The 23,966-nt window shown below is 38.8% G+C and overlaps 1 protein-coding gene across 1 annotated transcript in view; it reads right to left on the bottom strand.

Moving 5' to 3' along the window:
* The window catches only part of COL8A1 (collagen type VIII alpha 1 chain), a 170,888-nt gene that overhangs the window by 52,770 nt on the left and 94,152 nt on the right, over window positions 1–23,966 (bottom strand). Inside the window, exon 2 of the mRNA XM_061440409.1 lies at window positions 9,970–10,085. The gene's annotated coding sequence lies outside the window, so the exon portion shown is untranslated. The remainder of the gene's footprint in view (window positions 1–9,969; window positions 10,086–23,966) is intronic.

The raw sequence follows: 23,966 nt of genomic DNA, 5'->3' as shown, positions 1-23,966 counted from the left end.
ACATTTTCACTTTTTCTACTTCATAGATGAAGGAAGCAGGGCCCAGAGAGGTTAAGCATCCTGACCAAAGTTGCAGAGCAAGTTTGAAGTTGATTCCAAGTTGGTTCTCATTTTTTTTTTTTTTTTTTGCATTGTGGTATCTTTTGTAGGTAGAAACATTTCTTTAGTTATTCCACATAAGCTGATTTCATTTGGAAGAATTGAAAAAATTAAATGCTTCAATATATATTTTATAAAAATTTCAAACCCATATCTGGGAGCTGGTAACTGTTCATAGCAGTACCCCCTTATCTGTGGGGGATACAGTACAAGACCCCACTGGATGCTTGAAACCTTGGATAGTACCAAGCCCTATGTACTATGTTTTTTCCTATACCTACATACCTATGATAAAATTTAATTTATAAATTAATCACAGTAAGAGATTAACAGTAATAACAAAATAGAACAATTATAACAATATGGTATAATGAAAGTTATGTAAATGTGGTCTCTCTCTCAAAATATCTTATTGTACAAAGTTAATGTCTTTTCCATTTTAATTAAGTACTTATCACACACTGGAGCCATAATTTTTATAGTTTATAATGTGACTGCAAAACTTGCATGGTTTTCTTTTTTCTTCTTCACAATTTCATAGATAGAAACTTTGTTTTTACTGTAGATCTTAGCAGCCTCAGCATGTTTTTCTTTTTTCCTTATGAAGTCAAGAACTTCCCCTTTACCATTTAGAAGAAACACTTTATAGCTCCTCTTGTGCTGTGCTTAGTTGCTCAGTTGTGTCTGACTCTTTGTGACCCCATGGACTGTGGCCTGCAAGGCTTAGGCATATCCTAATTACCAGTATAACTGCTCTGGGGCTTTGAGGTCATTATTAGGTAAAATAAGTGTGACTTGAACACAGCACTGAGATACCACCATGGTTGATCTGATAACTGAACCGGCTCCTAAATGACTAACTAATGGGTTAAAGGGATGATATTAATACTATCTTGGGTGGGTTGGGGCAAGAAGGCACAAGATTTCATCATGCTACTCAGAATGGCATGCGATGTAAAGCTTATTATGAATTGTTTATTTCTGGAATTTTCCATTTGATGTTTTCAGATGGTTGTTGACTGTAACAAACCGCAGAAAACAAAACCATGATAAAGGTGGGGCTACTGTACGGGTATCAATTGTTTCCATTACCTGTGTATTTAAATGGTTGATATAAGAGAGACTGGCTAGAGCAGTATCTCTCCAGCAACTGTTTAGGTTCAATCCCAGCTCTACCACTCCACTGGTTGGGCAGCCTCAGGCAAGCTTAATTTCTTTGCATATCTGTAGCTATAGTTCCTGTCTATAAAGTGGGCATAATAATTGTTACTGGGTTGCTGTGAATAACTGAACCACAGATGTAGTGTTAGAACAGTGCCTAGCACATAGTGATATGTACCTGTTTATTTCTATAGTGCCTAGGTACAAATGAAGACAAGACCAGCGTACATTAGAGTTTGTTCTCAGAAGTTCTCATCTTAAACACTTTTGTAAAAATAGTTTCCCAGTGAAAGCATCACTTAATTCTGTAGTCTCTAGATGCAGTAACTCAAAGTTATCACTAGATGGCGACTGTGATCCACTATGACTTGAGAAGAAGTCGGTTTTAACAGATGGATCAAACCCTGGAATTTGTTTTCTGTGCAGGGCAGCATTGTCATCTCCGGCTGCCCCTTCCCCACAAGTTGGCCCTTTAACAGAATTGTTACGGTCAGCAAAGTCTGCCTTCCGTGGCCACTCTTGGAACGCACCCACAGGCACCCAACCTTCCTGATGGCAGCTTCCCAGAAGCCTGGGTTTCCTTGCTTTCACCCTACCGTGAACTTGCTCTCTGCCAGGTGGCGGACAGTGTCAGGATATCCTGTGCTAAGAAGATTAATCACTGGTCTTCAAAGTGTGGGACACCCCCCACCACACACATAGCAGCCTCAGCGTCACCTGGGAACTTGCTAGATATGCAAATTCTGGGGCTCCCTCTCAGACCCGCTGACCAGGAATCAGTATTTTCATAAGCCCACCTGATGATTCTGATCTCTGCTAAAGTTCGAGAACCACTGAGATGAACCAATATTTAGCATCACTTAAAAGTTGGCACTGAGTGGGTCCTCAGAGACCATTTTGCCCAATTCATTCATTCTACTAAGGAGAGTGAGCCCAGAGAGTTAAATGACTCGCTGAAGACCACGGGGTTAGTCTTGGGGCAGGGCCAGGGCTATGGAGTTGTGTCCCCCAACTTTTCCCATGACATGCTTCACCCTCTTTCCCCTTCAAAACTGAGGTCACAAGATACACATTCTAGCCTCATAATTACTTATGAAGAAAAAAAAGCCACTTGTATATTTACACAGGTGTTAGTTCATTCATTTAAATAGATGTTTCTATAGGGATACATGGAGAAGGCAATGGCACCCCACTCCAGTACTATTGCCTGGAAAATCCCATGGACGGAGGAGCCTGGTAGGCTGCAGTCCATGGGGTCGCTAAGGGTCGGACATAACTGAGCGACTTCACTTTGACTTTTCACTTTCATGCCTTGGAGAAGGAAATGGCAACCCACTCCAGTGTTCTTGCCTGGAGAATCCCAGGGACAGGGGAGCCTGGTGGGCTGCCGTCTATGGGGTCACACAGAGTTGGGCACGACTGAAGCGACTTAGCAGCAGCAGCATAGGGATACAAAAATGTGTGTGCAATGCATTGAGTGTGACGCATTTCCAGTTTAGTGCGTACGTGTGTGTGTTAGAGGTGAGAAATCAAGTTTAAAAAAAAGTCACGATTCAATCGCTAGAAGAGGCATATTACAGGGCACCTTGGGAAATGAGTGAAAGCAACTAAGTCAGGCACAGGGAGGAGGGGAGACAAGTAAGAGCAGGAAGTTTCAGAGCTGAAGCTTCCCCCAGGGGAAGTAGGGAAAGGACATGTGGAAAGAGGCGGCAGCATACGTGAGGACATGGGGCCATGAAAACAAGAGGGGATCTCAGGAGTTTGGTTTGCTTGAGGGGAAAGGTGTGTGTGGAGGAGCTAGTGTGTTGTAAGTAACATCTGTACGGTGACTACTATCTGACACTGAGCGAATGTTAACTATGTTCCACACACTGTACTAAGCATTTTACATCTATTATTGACCTAATCCTTAAACAGCTCTGTGAGAATCTACTCCTATTCCCATTTTATGGATGACAGTAGGATTGCATGCACTGTTGTATTTTCCTTACAATCAAGTGTTACTATCTCAGTTTCTTAGACAAATTTAGAAAAAAGAGCCTTAATATTTACTTGTTCCAGGAGAATCTCCATAATGTCTAGTATGTATTTTTTTTAGGAGGGGGACGAGGAATATGTTTTTAATACATACAATTTTATTATAAGCATGCTTTCGTAAATGCATAAAATCAGGAGGATTTTGACACTCTTTTTAAACTCTAGGAATGAATGTTCCATTATTTTTTGGTCTACCAGTAATTGTGGGAGTAGCCAATTTCTCATGGTAACAAACAATTTGTATCTGAAAAGTGGCAAAGAAAGTTTCTTTCAATTATTTAACTCACAGAAGAGAGGAAGCTGAGTAAGGAGTGAGGGATCTGGTCTGAAATCATTGGCTTTGTTATGCTTCTGGTTTTTACTTTATAGGGATTCACTGGAAATGTGCTTTTAACATATGATATGAATATTAGTCAACATTAGTATATTTTCTTTCTTGCACAGGAATACCCACAACTAAACTATCAAGTTCCAGTAGCATTTGAAATACCTAGCCTTTCTTAGGTGCTGCTGCTGCTGCTAAGTCGCTTCAGTTGAGTCCGACTCTGTGCGACCCCATAGACGGCAGCCCACCAGGCTCCTCTGTCCTTGGGATTCTCCAGGCAAGAACACTGGAGTGGGTTGCCATTTTCTTCTCCCCTTTCTTAGGTAAGCTTCCAGAAATTCCTAGATACTTTGGGATATTTTTCAGTGATTTCATTTTTTCCTGAGATAACAATTCTTATGCTCCTTAGTTTTCTCATCTGTAGAATGTTGGTAGTAGATGAGATAATCTAGAAGGCCTCTTTCAGCACTAATGGTCTGTGGATTTACAATTTAATGATTAAATGGCAGAAGGAACTCATTTCTGAGTTTTCTTTGCAGTTAAATTTTAGTGTTGTTGTTATAAAAGAAGTTAGCTGACCAACTATTTCTCTATGAATACTTGAAATGGAAGCCTAAAACAGCTCTGTATTTCACTATTTTTAGGATCACTATGATCACTATCCTGCTCAGAGATATGATTGTATAACATATTCTCATATGACGTTCTACACATCTCAAGGTCTAAGACTAAGGCCAGCTGGTAGACACCATTAGAAATGACTGATAGCCAGTTTGTTTTATAGAAGAGGTGCGCTTTACATGATGCTCTGGTTTTCTGGTTGCTGTAATAACAACTTTGAGCTTTAAGTGCACATATTACAACCTTGATCTTTATACTCATGTACACGGCTGAGGGGAAACTGCTTTCTTAAGAAAATCTAGAAAATCCAACCTAGCTTTTACCTTCACTATCTAGAGAAACTGAAAAATAGTTCACAGGATGTTTTATTTTGAATCAAAGGAGGGGCAACAATGCCTCAAAAGAAGAACCTATAAAATATATAATTATTTTACAATTTTATGGTTGAGAACAAAATTTGCATTTTACACCAGCCTCTCACCAAGATAATTTTGTTTTTCTTATTTGCAGTCATTTTTGGAGTTGATTACAACTTTTCTTTTCACCTATTATAAAAGCAGTACATGTTTATTCAAGAATTATTATAAAAAAGTATAAATAAGGACAGAAATATCTAAAATTCTGCTACCCAGACTTGGCTAGTGTTACTGTTTTTATTTCACTTCAGGTAAGCATGAACATTAAGAAATTGGTAACAATTTGAAATCTTAAAAAATATTCTATGTTATTAGCTTACATAGACAATTTTTATTGTCAGCCTTCAAAGGTAGCATTTTATTTTTATTGTATAAAAACTTAAAACCTTTAGTTTTCACTGTTTTGTGATTTTCAGTGCCATTTTGATTTAGACCCCCTTTTAGTTTATTTATATTCATTTCTTATTTTTCCAGAAAATATTTAAGGTTGAATCCTTCAAGTGGTTATAACACATAGAGGAAAACAAATCTCTGAAACTCATATAGTTATATTTTGTTTAAATGGGACCTTTGCTTTGTAAATAATAGGTAAATTTTAACACCTTGGAGAACATTGTTGTAAAGATTTCTATTGTACCATTAAGTACCATTAAATAAAGTGAAGAGTAATTCCTCCTTCATATAATCTTGTTTATAAGTATGTATGTTTCAAAAGGCTTCCCTGGTGCAAAGCAGGAAATGTGGTTCGATCCCTGGGTCGGGAAGATCCCCTGGAGAAGGGCATGGCAACCCACTCCAGTATTCTTGCCTGGGAAACCCCATGGACAGAGGAGCCTCAGGGGCTACAGTCCATGGGGTCTCCAAGAGTTGGACACAACTTAGTGACCAAACAATAACAACTATTTTTCAGAAACATGTTCTACTCCCTTGTGCCCTCTTTGAATGCTGATTTTTGATCTTATTACTCAACATTACCTTATATTCTAATATTGTCTCTATAGCTCATATTGTGACTTCAAACAGCATGGAAGTAAGAGGCAGTAATACTTAAGAACTCTGTTTCTTCTCGTTGTTGCTAATTTTCATATCTCTAAAGGAGATAATCTTGGTTTAACTCTTAATATAGTGCCCAAGGCTACATAATAAATACCAAATAGATGTTAGTTTTCAATAATTTGAGCTATTTTGGTTTATTTTTACTATATGTATTTTTCTGCTAAATAGGAAATTTTAATTTACCATTTTCCCTGAGGACTTTCATTTAGATTTTTCAAAACAGAAATAAGCTACTTCTTTAGGGATTATATATAAAATATCTTAAAGAGTTGATAGGAGGAATAAAATATACTACATTTTATAATAAATTTATATATCATTATTATTTTGCATTACTTGTATCACCTAATCGCCCAGTGTCTCATTCACTCATAATGTTAATGGGAACCCATTTAAAAATAAGCTGTGCTTCAGAGCCATAAATATAGTTTATACTTCTTTCCAAGGTATGTTTACTCTAAGCTTTCCAAACATTCGGCAAGTATAAAATGAGGCCTTTTAATAAATGAGCAATTTGAGGCATCGACTAATAAGGTCTGACTTTTTCCCTGCCTGTGGAAGATGGGTGAGAATGACTAAATCATTACTCCAAATCTATACCGCTCTGTGTTTGACAGAATTTTTGGAAATTAGTCTCAGCCACATCACGGCAGGTGTATAAAGAAGTCCAGGACCGTGAAGTCCACCCTGTGGGCTCTGAACAAGGAAATCCTCAGTCCAGCTCTGACCAACAGAAGCACTGTGAGCCATGTATGTGACTCGACATTTTCTAACAGCCACATTCAAGAAGTTAAGGGGACAGGTGAGATTAATTTTAATCACACAGTTTATTGAAATGAAGATATAAAAATATTATTTTGATGTGGAATCAATGTAAAAATATTAATGAGATAGTTTACACTCTGATTTTTTTGTTCAAGGTCTTAGAAATACTGTATTTTATACCCAGTGTATGTCTCGGTTGGAACTAGCCACACTTCAAGTATTGTATCACCACCTATGGCTCATGGCTCCATACTGGACAGTTCAGCTTTGGAGGTACTGCAGCAAGGTAGTGTGGTGCATGGGAAAGGAGACAAAGACCAGCGTGGAATCATCATATATGTCTGTTTCTGGCCCTGACATTTGATATTGAGATGAGAAGTGATTTAGTGTCTCTGGGTCTCAGATTTCTACTCTCTATAACAGGGATTGTTAATAACTGCCAGACTCCTCTTAGGATGCTGTGAGGAAGATTTAAATAATATATTGTATTCAAAAATGCTGTGTAAGATCATAAAGCACCAGGCATATGTAAGGCATTATAGCTCTCTTTTATTGTAGATTTACTCTCATGACTTGCCCAGGGCCACATTCCCAGTTGGTAGGAGAATCAAGGATAGAATCTGGGACTTCTGATTTCTAGCCATCTGCTTCAACTAAAGGCTGTTCAAGACATGCTAACTTTATTTAAAAAAAATTAGGAAGGAAGAGAGTGGCAACAAGAAATAAATTACATATTAGATGGTTAGGGTCTTCTTGGACACTGTCATATGTTCTTCAGTAAAATTATACATTCAGAATATTTATAATACTTATATATCAGCACTACAGCCATCAAGGACTGACTTTATTACTGTCATGTAATAGAACCATACGTTCTTCAGTGTTTCAAACAACTTCTAAATTGACCTGTGGTTTCCCCACTCTATTTATCTCCAAAATATAGTATAACCACAAGAAAACCCTTCTGTACTGGGCTTGATTAATAAAACAGATATGGATCAATTTATCAGGTTTTCCATGGATATTTTTGGTTACAGATGTAACTCATTAATCCACATGTGTGAGACACCACCTCTCTAGTGTGAGTCCAAGAGACACATTAATCTCTGAACAGAAAGTAGAAATAATTTAGTTCACTTCACCATATTATTTGGTGCTTACTGTGCGTAAGACACATCGAGTATTTTTAGGGAACAAATGGACTTTGTTTCTATGATAATCGTCACTCAGAAATACAGTCTTCAAACTTGAGGAAAAATATGGAGCCTAACAAACTTTCTATGATATATGATTCAGGAATCTATATTTTCAGAAGATATAAAGATGATCAGAAATAAAATTCCAGATTTTCCAAAAAATAATTTAAAAAGTTATGTTCTTTACTTTTGGAGGACACGTAGCGGATTAGTTATTATGATCTATTTCCCTAATTGTAAGTCTATTATAGTTTTCATATTTAAAATTTTAGGGTCATTTTCTACATTTGTTTCCATGAATTTCTTCCTAGAACTTAAAAACCACATAAAATATTTAGCTTTATACTATGTGAAATGACTAAATATACTTAAGCATAAGCCAAGTTCATTTTTGCTGAGAAGAATGCACTCAAAAAGTTCTTTATTTCCTTTTCAGTCAAAATTCTTTCTTAAAAATGACTTTTGTCTGGTTATTATTATTTTTTTTTTACTAGAAAACTATTATAAGCTTCCGTTCTGCCTGAACTGATGGCTACACTGAATAAATATAATTTTTATTTTCACTTGTTGAATGATTGCTGTTGATCACTGAGTGAAACCATTTATTGAACAAACTATATTTTCTTGCTTTTGCACCCTAGTTTAGAAACAAAGTTAAATTTTTTAAAAGTTCAAAAAAATGTATTTTTGATATTTCCATCATAACTTTATAACTTTCCTTTCCTCTTCCCTATAATAACCACCTTCTGTATTTTTTTGATTTACTTGAACATTATTATTGTGATTTTTCACTGTGTGAACCCATCAATGCCTTTGGCAGCAAGATTTTGTTACAACAAATCCAGAAGTAGCTGAGCTTTGGTTGGTTCCAACAATTATCAAGTTTCTCTGGGTTGAGTTCAGAACCTTACCCTGACATTATGAATGTAACCCACGTCATGCCTCCTTCTTCAGCTTCTCAAAAATATGTGATTGGCTTGAGTTCTACAACCTGTTGCTTAAGTGAGCATATATTTTTTATTCAATGGTTTTACATTATAAATATTTCATTCAATTAACATCTGGCCTTGATGGAATGCAGCCAAAATAATTAGGGGTACCTGCAGTAAAAAATGTGATACATTAGGAAAATGAATAATGTATTTGCATTTCTCCAGGAACTCTGAATAGATTCATTCTAGAGAGGATGTGGTCATGTGGCATTAAGTATAGGGCTAGATGCTGTGTTTTTCTTTTTGTTCAAGTGCACCTTCAGCAACAACACAAAAATCTGAGGAATCTTAACTCTTCATTCTTTAAATTACTAAATAAAATTAAATAGACTATAAAAAGCCATTGTACTATTAAATAATAGGAAACATTGAGTTGTGTGTCCAAAAGTCACACTTAAGACCAGGCAAGGGTAATAAGCATGAGATGGCTGTGGATACTATGAGATAATGTCTACTTGTCAGAAATGGATAGAATTTTTTTCTGTCAAAGTTCAAAAGTTAATGATTTACTTTATATTTTAATTGCTTCTACTGAGAGATCTATTAAGGAATAAAAGAGATTCTATCATGCTGTTATTATTTTTCACTGTTGATATGTTCAATATTACATATGAATAAAACTATATTTGTTACACCATGCACTGTTTCATACATCCTAGACTGTCTTTAGGAAAATTTAGTACATGTCACTTCAGTCATCTGAAAGGAATCATTTCTTCATTACAACTCATAACTTTAAACTATAAAGTATCAGCCAGAAAAAAAAAAATTGGCACAATTAAGAGAAATTTGATAATGGTAGAAAAGCACATACAGACATGACTGGGAGATGATAAGATTATTTTAATTTTCCCATTTGCGCTAGAATTATTTATTTTACAAATCTCCAGGTCTTTTATTACTTAAAACCCTCTGCTGAATCATGAAAAGAAGCTTAAGTTAGCAATTTTCTTCTGCAAAATCTAGCTGCTAGCATCTGGTGAACACTTGGATACCTAGTCAGGTCCTATGGAAATGATTATTTTAAGACTCTATTCAGCATGCCTGGGCTTAAAAATCAGCTCAAATCACACTCTGCACATGTATTTTACTCTCAGGGATTTTAAAACCTGGCATTGGTAGCGATGGTTTCAAGGCTTTTGCGGTGGAGATGAGGGTGGGAAATAGGACAAGCAGGCAGGCTGGACACCCCAACAGCCCCCGTGCTCCCTGAACAGACAGTGACTTCTGCAGATGGACCCACAGTGCCTGTGGGCCACCAGCCACCAGGCCGCCGTGCCCCCGTGGCTTCTCACACTTACATTTAGACTTGGCCCGCCTGCGGAATCGAGCACCGCTGTCCTCGCTTGTGCCTCCCTGTGGCACGTGTGGGCTGGTCTCCGTCTCTTCAGATGCTGCTCCACTTCCAGAACAGCTTCTGGGGTAGAAAAAAAAGAGAATACTTTTACTCAGTTGGAAAGACAACAAGAATCTGGATTATTATCAAAGTGCACTGTTCTGGGATCATAGGAGAAATTACATTATAGCAACGTATAAATACACACTTCAATAAAAGATGCTGTTATGGACCAGAATTTAAGTGCATATTTAGTTGATATTAGAGATATTTGTATGCTGATTCAGAGAGAGAATAATTTTGTGCAATTCTATGTATGCAAATAGTGCTTATTTATTTTTAAACACTTACTACCACATATATAATTTTTATCCAAATAAACATTTCTTGTATATGTTTATTGCTTTTTATGGTTATATTATGTGCTAGGTTCCCATTAATTTAATTTCTGTTAATACAGACTGCAGGTAATTTAGAAAGGGTGAGGGCAATTGCTACAGTGGGAGGAAATTTATGGAAGTAATACCTCAGGGAGCAATGTTAGGTTAATTTAAGAAAAGGAATCTCTGCCATCAAGATATTTCCATCTAATTTGCATACAATAGTATTTGAATTAGAAATTATTCTCTATTTTTTGTCAAATCAGGTCTGGTAGAACTTTAATTCAGCAGCACTTTCAGGTTTTTGTTTGAGATTTTTAATTAGAGTATACTTTATAAACCATCTGTAATTTAGACTTTTTACAAGTTGTATGGAAACTTCTCCCCATTTAATCAGAATTTCAGAAATTTAACTCTGTGTTTCACATATTAGTCTCTATTTTGTTTTGGTACATTTCACAGAGACTTTTTTAGGAAATATTCTTTATATTTGTTGTTCAGAAAAAGATTTAAGCAGGGAAACTTTAGACACTTAAAAAGATTTGAAAGCCAGGATTTGTTGATTAGGAAATAAATGCAGAATTGGGTTTCTAATTTAGAATTTCTGCAATATGACATAAGTGATATATTCGAGAGCAGTGCTATTCAGTAAAACTTTCTGTGATAAAGGAAATGTTCACATTTTGCAATGTTCAATATGACAGCCACTAGCCAGAAATGGCTATTAAGCACTTGAAATGTGGCTAATGCAATCAGGGAAGTGAATTTTTAGTTTTAATTTAAATTAATTCAGATTTAAATATTCACTTGTGGGTAATGGCTACTGTATTGAAGAGTATAATTCTGGAGGTTACATGTATTTTGTATTCAACACAAAATGAGAAAGGACTTGAATGGTTCTAGCTGCTGAAGGCCTATGTTCCCCAAACACAAGGCCCAGGCTCTGATACCTGAGCTTGTGCCAGAAGAGTGGACCCAGCAGCATTCTGAATTTCAGCTCAACTTGGGGATATTCTGACATAAAGTTAAAATTTGGGTTAACCATAGATGATTTGAGAATACTTTGTGTATAGAAACTGTGGCATCTCAAGTGATCTCCCATAATAGAGTTCAGGCTGTAAATGGACTCAAGGGCTTGACTTTCCCAATCTACTGTTTGTGTGGTATGCCTGACAGGCAGTGGAGACAGATATAGAAAAAATACTCCATAAATATAGCTGCCTCCGTGAAAAAGAAACTCTCCAGATTCAAACTAGATCACAGGAACAGGCTGGTAAATACATTTGTGCCTCTCCCCAAATCATTCTTCTCTAAATATCCATTGAGCGCTACTATGCAAAAGGCCCAATGCTTAGTGCGGGAGATAAAATGTTAGAAAAAAAAAAAGATATGAAACTCCACCCTGTGATTAACTGCATTAGACAATAACATTTTTCCCAATGTTTTCTTCTTCCAAAATTCCTTTTTCTTTTCCTGAATGTGGTGAAAAGAAAATAGGAGAAAGACACACAGGATAAATAGAAACACTGAAGATCGTGATTATGTGTGTCATACATCTTATTCAATTTACTTCTTTCCACACAGCTTTCACAGTTCCATACTGAGATGGCAAAACCAGGTTTTGAAATGTACCATTGGAAACAGAAAATAACTGAACAGATCTCAATCTAAAATTTTAGAGCATGAGATGACCACCATCATTTAGCATTTATTAAGTCTTTACAATATATGTTAACAGAGTTCTTTCCTTTCTGTTAGCTAGAAGAATGTCCTTTAAAATAATTGCTAATTAAATGCTGTTATGGGAGGACACATTTTTTTTTTTTTTTTGCTTTGCCACTTAGAACACTGTAAGAAAGAGTGCTACAATCACATTTATGAAATGAATACATTTTTTCAATATTTGAGCACCGTTGCAACACCTGATGGGAACTACTAGCTACACAGACCAAATGTAGCTCATTGTGTTTCAGTTCATTTTAAAAGAATGAACCTGAAAAGTGCAAAGAACTAAACAAGAACTATTTAGCCACACTTCCCTCACAGAAGCAAGGTCTGATGCTGTAAAGAGCAATATTGCATAGGAACCTGGAATGTCAGGTCCATGAATCAAGGCAAATTGGAAGTGGTCAAACAAGAGATGGCAAGAGTGAATGTCGACATTCTAGGAATCAGCGAACTGAAATGGACTGGAATGGGTGAATGTAACTCAGATGACCATTATATCTACTACTGGGGGCAGGAATCCCTCAGAAGAAACGGAGTGGCCATTATGGTCAACAAAAGAGTCTGAAATGCAGTACTTGGATGCAATCTCAAAAACGACAGAATGATCTCTGTTCGTTTCCAAGGCAAACCATTCAATATCACAGTAATCCAAGTCTATGCCCCAACCAGTAACACTGAAGAAGCTGAAGTTAAACGGTTCTATGAAGACCTACAAGACCTTTTAGAGCTAACACCCAAAAAAGATGTCCTTTTCATTATAGGGGACTGGAAACACCTGGAGTAACAGGCAAATTTGGCCTTGGAATACGGAATGAAGCAGGGCAAAGACTGATAGAGTTTTGCCAAGAAAATGCACTGGTCATAACAAACACCCTCTTCCAACAACACAAGAGAAGACTCTACACTTGGACATCACCAGACGGTCAACACTGAAATCAGATTGATTATATTCTTTGCAGCCAAAGATGGAGAAGCTCTATACAGTCAGCAAAAACAAGACCAGGAGCTGACTGTGGCTCAGACCATGAACTCCTTATTGCCAAATTCAGACTGAAATTGAAGAAAGTAGGGAAAACCACTAGACCATTCAGGTATGACCTAAATCAAATCCCTTATGATTATACAGTGGAAGTGAGAAATAGATTTAAGGGCCTAGATCTGATAGATAGAATGCCTGATGAACTATGGGATGAGGTTCGTGACATTGTACAGGAGACAGGGATCAAGACCATTCCCATAGAAAAGAAATGCAAAAAAGCAAAATGGCTGTCTGGGGAGGCCTTACAAATAGCTGTGAAAAGAAGAGAAGCGAAAAGCAAAGGAGAAAAGGAAAGATATAAACATCTGAATGCAGAGTTCCAAAGAATAGCAAGAAGAGATAAGAAAGCCTTCTTCAGCGATCAATGCAAAGAAATAGAGGAAAACAACAGAATGGGAAAGACTAGGGATCTCTTCAAGGAAGTCAGAAATACCAAAGGAACATTTCATGCAAAGATGAGCTCGATAAAGGACAGAAATGGTATAGACCTAACAGAAGCAGAACATATTAAGAAGAGATGGCAAGAATACACAGAAGAACTGTACAAAAAAGATCTTCACGACCCAGATAAATCACGATGGTGTGATCACTGACCTAGAGCCAGACATCCTGGAATGTGAAGTCAAGTGGGCCTTAGAAAGCATCACTATGAACAAAGCGAATGGAGGTGATGGAATTCCAGTTGAGCTATTCCAAATCCTGAAAGATGATGCTGTGAAAGCGCTGCACTCAATATGCCAGCAAATTTGGAAAACTCAGCAGTGGCCACAGGACTGGAAAAGGTCAGTTTTCAGTCCAATCCCAAAGAAAGGCAATGCCAAAGAATGCTCAAACTACCACACAATTGCACTCATCTCACACGCTAGTAAAGTAATGCTCAAAATTCTCCAAGTCAGGCTTCAGCAATATGTGAACCGTGAGCTTCCTCATGTTCAAGCTGGTTTTAGAAAAGGCAGAGGAACCAGAGATCAAATTGCCAACATCCCCTGGATCATGGAAAAAGCAAGAGAGTTCCAGAAAAACATGTATTTCTGCTTTATTGACTATGCCAAAGCCTTTGACTGTGTGGATCACAATAAACTGTGGAAAATTCTGGAAGAGATGGGAATACCAGACCACCTGATCTGCCTCCTGAGAAATTTGTATGCAGGTCAGGAAGCAACAGTTAGAACTGGACATGGAACAACAGACTGGTTCCAAATAGGAAAAGGAATACGTCAAGGCTGTATATTGTCACCCTGTTTATTTAACTTGTATGCAGAGTACATCATGAGAAACGCTGGACTGGAAGAAACATAAGCTGGAATCAAGATTGCCGGGAGAAATATCAATAACCTCAGATATGCAGATGACACCACCCTTATGGCAGAAAGTGAAGAGGAACTCAAAAGCCTCTTGATGAAAGTGAAAGTGGAGAGTGAAAAAGTTGGCTTAAAGCTCAACATTCAGAAAACGAAGATCATGGCATCCGGTCCCATCACTTCATGGGAAATAGATGGGGAAACAGTGGAAACAGTGGCTGACTTTATTTTTCTGGGCTCCAAAATCACTACAGATGGTGACTGCAGCCATGAAATTAAAAGACGCTTACTCCTTGGAAGGAAAGTTATGACCAACCTAGATAGCATATTGAAAAGCAGAGACATTACTTTGCCAACAAAGGTCCGTCTAGTCAATGGTTTTTCCTGTGGTCATGTATGGATGTGAGAGTTGGACTGTGAAGAAGGCTGAGAGCCGAAGAATCGATGCTTTTGAACTGTGGTGCTGGAGAAGACTCTTGAGAGTCCCTTGGACTGCAAGGAGACCCAACCAGTCCATTCTGAAGGAGATGAGCCCTGAGATTTCTTTGGAAGGAATGATGCTAAAGCTGAAACTCCAGTACCTTGGCCACCTCATGCGAAGAGTTGAGTCATTGGAAAAGACTCTGATGCTGGGAGGGATTGGGGGCAGGAGAAGAAGGGGAAGACAGAGGATGAGATGGCTGGATGGCATCACTGACTTGATGGATGTGAGTTTGAGTTAACTCCGGGAGATGGTGATGGACAGGGAGGCCTGGCGTGCTGTGATTCATGGGGTCGCAAAGAGTCGGACACGACTGAGTGACTGATCTGATCTGATCCCTCACTCTCTACAGCAACTGAATAATTAAATGTATGGTTAACCTAAAATTTTAGATGAATTTTAAGGATGGAAAGGATTAAAAACTATATTAAATGAGTGCAGCCAAAATACATAGTACTTCAAGCATCTAAAGGCCATACAGTCATTTCTCTGAATATAGTTACTGATAATGTCCTTAATATTGTAGACACACAGTATGAAAATAATTTTTAAAAATGAATTACAAAGCAATGGAAGAAATCACAAAGAAGAAAGAAATTAATATAAGTACTTAAAAATCAGTGGCTCTTTAAAAACATTATAAGCAAATAAAAGGTGAAGTGGAATTTGTTTTAATCTTTAAAATATTTAATCCTTATGCAAGTTTGAAACAGTCACAGATTGTTTAACCCACCTCTGTGTTCCCTCCCAGTTAAATCTGGAAGGGTTTGTGCCTGCTTTGACCAATGGAGCACAGTGGAACTGACACTATGTAACTTCTGAGACTGGGTCATGAAAGACCAGTTGCTACTTTGTTTCTAGAATATTTTCTTGGAATTCTGAGCCCCCAATTAAGAAATCTGACTGCCCTTAGGAGCAGCCAGGTTTAGGTGCTCCAAGGACAATTCCAGCAGAGCTCAGACTTCCTTCTATCCCTGCCATGGCACTAAATGTGTGAGTAAAGCCATGTGAGGCCCTCCAAGTCAGCCAATCTATCAGGTAAATAAGCCAAAAGAGAGAAAAAGCTCCCAGCTGAGACCCATAAAATTGTGAGATACAATAAAATGTTGGTTATTTCAAAGCCACTACATTTTCATGTGGCTTGTTATGCAGCAATAGAAAACTGGAGCATACCCGCATGTGTGTGTGCTATTTTTACAGTAAAAATTTAAGAAATTGAATGTAAAAGACACCCTGTGAAGTTGTTTGAGAAAATTGACAGTCAATATCCTTTGTATAGAAAGAGCACTTATGAGTTATCAGGGGAAAGAACTGTAACATTGTGTTAAAAAAATGAGCAATTAAATGAACACAATTCACACACAAAAAAACAAAAAGGCTAAAAAAAATGTAAAAAATGTTCAACCTAGTAAGTAAAGGAAATGATAATTACACAATGGAATTAAAATTTTGGTTATCAAACTGGCAAAAATAAAAAAAAATTAAACATTGGTTTGGGTAAAGTGGAGTGTACATAGTACAGATTTTCTGGAAAATAAGAAATATGTTCAGAGTTTAATGCAGTGAAGTTGGTCATTCATTTAGGACCTGTTTTTGCCCAAGGGCAAGGAAAAACCAGAAACCTCTGTCTCACCCTTTAAACTGGGACATGCCAATAGATACAATTACTTGCAACCTGTTTCAGCTCAAAACTGGCCTTCTGTTGAGTCTGAATTTGGCTGGTGGTTTAGTCGCTAAGTCGTGTCTGACTCTTGTGACCCCATGAACGTAGCTCACTAGGCTCCTCTGTGCATGGGATTTCCCAGGCAAGAATATCAGAGTGGGTTGCTATTTCCTTCTCCAGGGGATCTTCCAGACCTAGGGATCCAACCACCGGCTGCTGCACTGCAGGCAGATTCTTCACGTCTGAGCCACCAGGGATTCCCAAGTCTGAAGTATGGAAAACATATAAGGCAGCTCTTCTCTTTAAGTCCAAGCTTTAACCTCCAGCAAGACTTGTTGAAGCTTTCTAATTAAGGGGCAGCAACACCTGCGGTGTGGACGGCAGCTATTGAAGTAATTCCAGGAGGGTGAGACTGAGTTTGCAGAACTGAGCGCTGTTTCCTGTGATACCTTCCTCCTTGAGAGTAAATTCAGAGATAAGGACAGAAGGGCCTTCCTCCTTCAACAAACCCGGGTTCGGGTCTTGGCTCTACATCATTCCGTGAAAGGCCTTTGGGCTACCCATCACGTCTGCAAAGCTGCCGGCCTGGGACAAAGAGACACAGGAGCTTTGTGTTCTGCTCTGCAACATCAGGGCTGGCAGAACAAAAACTCCAAGGGGTCTCCTCGGTCTCCTGGGTGATGTCACTGACAAGGGAGGAAGCATTGGGGTGAAGATCCAAACCAAGGTAAGGGGGGAGAGACCTTTGAACTTTCCGGAGATAAGAAATTTGTTGTTTATGAAGCGAAACGGCATCGGTTGCCGTGATTTTAGCCTTCGGCGGCGCAGAGGCGCGACCCCGGAACGCGGCATGGGGCTGGCTGAGCTGCTTCAAGGCCAGGAGCCTCTCCCTGGTCTCAGGCTAGCTGGGCCCCGAGACGGCGCACCGTCTGACAATCAGAGGGCCCAGGCCTGCAGGCGTTCTTCAGGGGCTCCTGACCCGAGTAGAAGGCTTTTCTCCATCTGTAGCATCCAGGCAATGTCAGCAGGTTAGGGCCCGGGGCATAGCCCTCAGACCCAGGTCAAAGATGCTGGGCCGCGTCTCCAGGATGCCCGGGAGCATGGCTTCAGCCGCAGATTGGTACCCAGGCTTCTCACTACACTTCGAACAGCCTCCTGTGGCTTGTTCTACCCGATTGAGACGGTCACGTTGTCTTTCCATTTCCCGCCTTTAATCTGGCTCCTGCACTTGAAGGACCAGGCGGCCACATAGCAGTTCTGGGCGCTCGGGGATGCGGGAGGCTGACACCTTCCTGTCAGCCTGTATAAGGACCACCGGCTTCTCCTCCTCAGACCCTGGCTCTGGACTTACTGCCCTCACGGCCCCTCCTGCCACAGCGTGGCCAGCCTCAACTGCCCTCACTTTCCCTCCTAATTTCCTTACGCTTATGCGTAAGGAAACTCTTCCATAGTTCCAATTGCATGAAAAATGTATCTACTTTTGCTCTGCCGACAAACAGAGCAGATGCGGTGAATTTTGAAAAAGTCTGATCCGCCATTCAACCGCTTAACACCCCTACTCTTGCACCTAATAGCTCCCCTCAGTACTTAGCCTGCCAGACACCTCTTTCCATGGGATTCTCCAGGCAAGAATACTGGAGTGGGTAGCTGTTCCCTTCTCCAGGAGATCTTTCTGACCCAGGGATCCAACCGGGGAAGCCCAAGAAAATGGGAGTATATAGCCTATCCCTTCTGCAAGGGATCTTTCTGACCCAGGGATCCAACGAGAGTCTCTTGCATTGCAGGCGGATTCTTTACCAGCTGAGCTACCACGGAAACCCCACAGCACTTAGATCAGATCTAAACTGCTTTTCTCGCTGAAAGGCCCCATATAATTCTCTCAGCCGACCTCCCCATTCCCCTACACCTCTTTCCCCTTTGCCCTTTATTCTCCAGCCACACTGGCCTTCTTCTTGTGGGAAATATCGTGCTGGTCCCCGTCTTCAGGCCTCTACTGCTCCCATGTTTGGAATGCTCTTCCTGCAGAACCCTGTATGCTGGGCTGTTCATTTAAATCTCAACTTACAGGTCACTTCTGCAGAGAGGTTTTTCTTGACCATCTAATCTAAAGTCAGCCACTCATTTTCATGTATCTCTAATTCCCTTTCATCACACAGTAACCCTTGTACACTCCCTACTTCATCGTACATATTATCCATTCATAGTCTGCCTCAACAGCAACACTTCCTCTCTCTCCACTCTCTTTGAGAGCAGAGAACTCGTTTCATTCTTAGTAACATCCCTTGCCTTCCCTCACGGCTCAGTGGTAAAGAACCTGCCTGCCAATACCGGAGATGTGGGTTGGATCTCTGGGTCAAGAAGATCTCCTGGAGAAGGAAATGACAACCTACTCCAGTATTTTTGCCTGGGAAATCCCAGAGACAGAGGAGCCTGGCTGGGCTATGGTCCATGGGGTCACAAAAGAGGCAGATGTGGCTTAGTGCCTAAACAACAAACAACAACATCCCTTGTGATTGGAACTAGGATGGGCACACGGTAGGTGATTCATAAATATTTGCTGGATGCCTTGCAAATACTTTTTGTACATTTGAAATACAAAACTTAGCAGTGCAGAAGATACCGCATTTGAAACCATTAAAAAAAACCTAGACATTGTATGTTATATGGGCATTTTCCAAAGCTTTGATGGTTCTGATTAAAGTACATTGCTTCAATTTAAAAAAAAGAAACAGCCAGCACAAGATCACAACATCATAAAATCATTTCAGGACTGTGATGAGAGCTCCCCTGTCAAATTAGATATTTTCAAAACTAGAGCACCACTCAACAGGCTCCTTGCTTTGACTTGAAGAATGTGTACCTCCCACCAATTTTTTTTTTTTTTTTTTTTTGCTGCTGAACATATGATTTATTCACTGGGTAAGGAACACGTCTTGAAAAACTTCCCTTTCAGCACTTAAAGTGTTGAAAACAGAGTTTCATCTTTTGAGGCTGGTTTAATACAAACCTCTGGAATGAGATGTCTTACATGTCCCCTTGAGTGGATGAGAGTTAAAGCTGTCTCTCTTGGTGTTATTCTTTCTGGAATTGCAGGAACCTCAGTGGCTGGGTCTCAGTGGCCAACTATGATTACAAGATTCTACAGAAATGAGATCTGTTTCTATAAAATTCATGAGAAAAATCTGAATTGCTATTTATAAATAGGCCACACCATTTCAGAAGTGATATAACATTCGGACACTCAAGCACAAGTTTTGATATGTGTTTCAACATAGCCTATCCCTACCAGTTTATAGTTTCCTCACAAAGCAGGCAGGCCACATTCTTATGATTCTTGAAGGGATGGGAAATGCACATTTACTAACATGTCCTTTGGGCCAGTCTCCTTGCTAGCAGTGGTTGCACAGACTCATTTAATCCTGAGAAGTGTGCAACACGTGAGTGAAGGTCATGAGAAGAGACCGCCTGTTCTCTCACACAATATTAAAGAAGATTGATTAGTCAGGAATCAGCAAAACAGAAGAACTGCCTATTCTTATCCCACTGACATTATCCCAGGGTTTAGTTCCAAGTTTTTCAAGGGACATTTTATTTTACTGTGCTGATTCATGGCAGTTGTCTGGAGCATGGAAAATGTTCATTGATTTTATAGTGTTATTAAATTGGGCACAAGATTTGCATAGGAACTGTGTATTTGAGTGGTTTAGAAATGCCAGGGCTTTAGAACAACAATTGGATAAGGTGCCTTGAGGTTCCTGAAAGCTATTTTCACAGTCCCACAGAGTGGTACATCTGATTTGGTTTCATTAATAATGTTTGGAGAGCTGGAGGAAGCGGTGGGCGGGCCATTTCCCTTTCTCCACCCATCTGAAGGAATGCCTTCATCCTTCAGCTAACTTTTTATAAAAATTTAAGGTTATATGTCTCAGATAAAACAAGGATTGTTAAATTTCATATCTACCGAGACAGGATTAACTCTGAATTAATGACTAAATCCTGATAAGAGAGAGGAAAATAAATCTCCTAAGGTTGTACTAAGCCACCACTGAGGGTCTGGATTGTAGATAACTGGCCTTCTTTTAAGTACCTTGCAGTTAGAGAGACACTCATTTTCCCTTTTTTTATAAGACGCACATTATAGTCACACAGTTTACAAACACACAGTATACTTCAAAGAAGCCAAGTATAAATGACCTGGTAGAAAAGAGCATTGAAAAGATCTAAAGATCCAAAGTATATCTGAAATTCCTACTAGTTTGGAATAATGAAGGATGAAGTGAGAAATTAACACTTATATATGCAAATAAATTTGAGAAATAGTGACTCTAGACAAGTGGAGAGCAGAAGGTTCACTGGTTGCAATCTAAAATTAGGTTCTCATAATGCAATTTAAGAAGAGAAGTAGTCAATGACGTTGACAAGAAGTAGTCAATGAAATTTTCATTGTAGGTATATCCTCTTGACACTTGCAATTGATAAAAACATATCACCCTTTCCTAGAAGTTCTTCATCCTTGCTGAGAAATTATAGCCCCTTCAAATGAAACTGTTAGATAAACTTTCAGACAGGATAAAATATTAGTAATATAATGGCGATTCAAGGTATGTTCAGAGGTCTTCTAAACAACTGAGTTCAGGAAAAAGACTAAAGCTGTGTCTTTGTAAGGTCAATATTCAAGGAAAATCTAGCATGGAGTCTCTTTTCAGTTATTCAGATATTTTGCATTATATAGCAATGCTTAAATTGAACCAAAAAGTGCAAAGTAAGTGAATTCGTTTGTTAAGGGTGACAATATTTTGAAACTTTGCATTCAATCATCTGGTCATTTGCATTATGATTCATTAATATATTCATCCATATAATTAAATAATTGAGTAATTGATTAATTAAACATCATACATCATCTAAGATGACCTGTGAAGTGATTTGAGGCAAGTGAAAAAAAAAATGCCTTGGGTGAGTAAAATTTGATTTAGTTTCACCTCCGGTTAAAAGTGGATTTATTCTTATCGAAGACTAATTGATAATACTGATTCAATAACAGCTAACAAATTAAAATGATGCCCCCCAAATAAGCATTTTATGTACCTTTGAAATAAATGTGGAAAACTTCAAGTGTCCCTTAATAGTCAATTGCCTGTGGAGTAACTTTGGTGCAGACCATGATAGAAAGAAGCAGGAAGGAGAAAAAATGTGCTCTGCATATTTGCGGTGTGGACGAAGTTCTGAAATACTCCAGACAAAGATGGCAACCCAACTCTCAGGACGTCAGAATGTGGCTGAGCTCTATTTTAATGGGAAAATACTGACTTCAGTGTTCTTGATTATAGTTTTTTGTTTCTGCATTTGGATGTGATGGTTCCTCTTACTCCCATAACAATCAAACATATTGCCCATAATCCAAGGTCAAGTTGGATTTCCAGAGATAACCTTCTCAGAAGAATTGCTCTAAATTAAGCTATAACTCAGCAGCAATAGTAATACCTATTAGTTATTGAGGATGTCTTATATGGCAGGCTCTGTGCTCAGTATAATTTATATATATATATATATATCTTATATTATTTAATCCATACTATGATTCTACAAGAAAGCAATCTCTTATATTTAAGATAATTTAACATCTCAAATTAACTCATTACACACACACATATTTTGAAGATAGAGTTTATGTTTTACTCCCCTTTCTCTCCCCAGAAAACAAGTGGCTCAAAATTGGTACCTAGAAAATATTGATTGAATTAAATGAAATGTCAGTCCTTGTGCTTTTCCTGAGGGATGGGCTTTTATCAGTCATTTTGTCCTTTGATGTAGCTTTGAAGACTCTTAAGGATGAACAGGCATTGGAAATATTTAACCCAACCACGAAACATGGATCAACTTGTCTCTGTCTTCTTGGGTTAATGAGGAAGGCTGGCATAAAGTAAGGTTGAAGGGGGATTGTGCAGGGATTGGTGGGAAGGGAAAAATACTGATTCTGGTGAAAATATCTGGGTTGTAAACATAAAGAAATAAGAAAGCCAAGAGACTGGACTTGACAGTCTTCTGTGGAGGGTCTTAAATCTGACAGATGATGCTCTGAGCTGACAGCATCAGCAAGACTGTGTTTATACACAAGAGGAAGGAGGGTCATGGTGTTGGGAAAGCTCTCAAATGAATAAGGTCTTACTTTCTCTATGTTTCACACCCTGGTTTATTAGATTTTCCAGTTGTTGATTGGACGCTTGTCCTTACTGCTCAGTTCCTGATGGCCCCTGACTGTCCTTAGGACTTTGGTGTGCTGCATATCGGAAGATTATGGGATGACATAGAGTCTAAGAACCGAGTCTTAGTCATCTCCCTCCTGCTTTGATCAATCCATGGAGTTTGTTGATTGATCGAGGATCCAGGCATGCCAGAAATTGTCACTGTCAGGCACAGTGTGCATGTGCAGTGTTTTGCAAAGCAAATTAAACAGACTCCATGTGTCTCCTCCAGGAGCTCACAATAAAAACCAGACAATAGATGTGTGAACACAATGGGGCACACAGATGCTCAGCTGTATAAACAAAGAAGTACAACAAATTAGAGAATTTTGGTATGAACTATGAGTGCAAGTGCTCTTGTTTGTGCTATGGAAGTGAGGGGAAGTTCCACAAGTTGCAGAGAACTTGCTGAAGTCTGTATGAGGGTAAGGAGCATGTGGATGATGATAAAGGTGAGATCACCCTGCTTCTTTCAGTTAGGAGGGAAACAAGTGTTCCTTTGCAGTGGGGGGAGAATTTTTTTTCCTTCCCAGGTACTTGCTCTGAAGGCATGTGTATTTCTACTTAGGTCTAGGTTCTTCTAAGAGATTTGGTTAGAAGGAAAGTAAAAAGTATTAAGCAAGGAGTAGCCTGCCAGAGAGATTTCATAAGCCTTCTTTCCACTGGAAACCAGGCTAAAAAGAAAATAAAAACCAGTATCTATTATAATTGTACATTCCACTTTTAATCAGCTAGCATATGCCAATTGATTTTTCAAGGAAATGATTACTTTGGGTGAATTTTTTTTTTTAATAAGGGACAAAACTTTTTGTCATTGTCTAGCACTTGCTGTCTCTGACATCTCAAATGTTGTCAGGAATTAATCTGGATTTACAGATTTCAGCTGAAAGCAAATTCCAGGTAGGTCTCTACCTCAACCACCCTGGACTAATAGGTATATCTCTTCCCTAAAATATATCCAGATAGGGGATCCTTCCCAGGAACCTTTTACAGGGTTTATAAAATCTTCACTGTCAATAAGATCTTTCAATCTAACTTAAATTCCTTTGGTTGTAATTTAAATTCATTTCCTATTCTTTCCTCATTAAAAAGAGGGAACTATCTGCAAAGTCATTCTTCTGAATA

Source organism: Bos javanicus, chromosome 1, assembly GCF_032452875.1.
Source record: "Bos javanicus breed banteng chromosome 1, ARS-OSU_banteng_1.0, whole genome shotgun sequence".
NCBI lineage: Eukaryota > Metazoa > Chordata > Mammalia > Artiodactyla > Bovidae > Bos > Bos javanicus.
Note: the sequence above shows the minus strand (reverse complement) of the source record. Positions and strands in the feature narration are given on the sequence as shown.